This window comes from Camelina sativa, chromosome 5 (assembly GCF_000633955.1).
Source record: "Camelina sativa cultivar DH55 chromosome 5, Cs, whole genome shotgun sequence".
Taxonomy (NCBI): domain Eukaryota; kingdom Viridiplantae; phylum Streptophyta; class Magnoliopsida; order Brassicales; family Brassicaceae; genus Camelina; species Camelina sativa.
Window position 1 is genome coordinate 23,529,289 of NC_025689.1, and position 2,027 is coordinate 23,531,315.

Genomic DNA, 2,027 nt, shown 5'->3' on the forward strand with positions numbered 1-2,027 from the left:
ATCTCCTTGAAAGCCTTCAAGCAATCTTCATCAAAGTTGAACTCAGTCTCCTTACATAGCAACCTTGCCAATGTCCTAGCTATCTTTGAGAAATCCTTGATGAATCTCCTATAAAACCCAGCATGCCCAAGAAAGCTTCTTATGTCCTTGACTGTTTTTGGTGGTTGGAGTTGAACGATGACTTCAATCTTTGCCTTATCAACCTCAATCCCCTTTTCTGAAATCTTATGACCAAGAACTATCCCTTCTTCAACCATGAAGTGACACTTTTCCCAGTTTAAAACAAGATTTGTCTCCTCACATCTCTTTAAAACCCTGCATAAATTAGCAAGACAAGAAGGAAAGGAGTCTCCATAGACNCGGAAAAGAGTCTCCATAGACAGAGAAATCATCCATAAAAACTTCCACAACATCCTTAATGAGATCAGAGAAGATAGACATCATGCATCTTTGAAAAGTTGCTGGAGCATTACATAATCCAAATGGCATCCTTCTATAAGCAAAAGTACCATATGGACATGTGAATGTTGTCTTCTCTTGGTCATTGGGGTGAATAGGAATTTGGAAAAATCCAGAATATCCATCCAAGAAACAGTAGTGAGTGTGATTAGCTAATCTTTCCAACATTTGATCAATGAAAGGAAGAGGAAAATGATCCTTCCTAGTAGCTGAATTAAGCTTTCTATAGTCAATGCATATTCTATGCCCTGTGATGGTTCTAGTGGGAATTAATTCATCCTGATCATTCTTTACCACAGTTATTCCTCCCTTTTTTGGGACACAATGAACTGGTGAAACCCAAGTACTATCAGAGATAGGATAGATTACACCAGCATCAAGCAGCTTAAGGATCTCTTTTTTAACTACTTCCTTTAAGTTGGGGTTTAACCTTCTTTGAGGTTCAATACTATAGTAGGATTCATTTTCAAGATGGATTCTATGCATGCAAAGACTAGGTGAAAGGCCTTGAATGTCATCCAAAGTATAACCAATTGCTTTCCTATACTTCCTTAGCTCTACAACTAGCAATTCAAGTTCATTTTCACTCAACTTAGCATTTACTATCACATGATAAGTAGAGTTCTTACCTAGAAAAACGTACCGTAGCCCAGATGGGAGAGGTTTGAGCTCTACTTTTGGTGCCTTTAGTTCGGACCAATCATTTGTGTAGGACTCGGTGTCGCACTCGGTCGAGTGGCTCTGGTGCTCGGTCGAGTGTGTGCTCGAGTTGATGGTCAAGCTATCCAAAGTTGCTATTTGAACTGACCAGACTTCCTCTCTTTGTGCTGGTAATCCCTCAAAAACCTCTGGGTGGTCTGATTTTCTACAGGATTCCAATATCTCCTCATAAGCCTTGGTTTCTTGATGAATGAATCCTTCCTCCCCACTTTTGGTTAAAACAGTTCTAAGGTGATCTTGTTCTGCTAGTTCCTCCATCAATTCATCTGATAGCTTGTCCATCTCTTCAGTCCAAAAGACTTGCCCTCCAATGGTTGGTTTCTTCATAGCCGCCACAATGTCAAATGTCATTTTGAAATCCTCTCCCAAGTTAAGATCAATCTTCCCTTGTCTCACATCAATTATTGCTCCTGCTGTAGCTAGGAAAGGTCTCCCTAGTATCAAAGGATCCTTTGGTTCTTCATCCATTCCAAGACTACAAAGTCTGTTGGGACTTCTACTTCTCCAACTCTAACTGGTAAATCCTCCAAAACACCATGTGGTAATCTTATTGATCTATCAGCCAAGATCAAGTATATATTGCATGGCTTATACCTTGTGAACCCTAGGCGCTTAGCAACTGATAGAGGCATTAGGCTCACTGAGGCTCCCAAATCACATAGGCATCTGTTGAAAGTTATAGGGCCTATAGAGCAAGGTAGAGTAAAGGAACCAGGATCCCTTAGCTTTTGAGGATTCACTTGCTTTGTGATGATGGCACTGCACTCTTGGCTAAGAATCACCATCCCTTGAACTTCTTTGATCCTTTCCATCACAACATCTTTCAAGAATTTCTGGTAAGGAGGAAT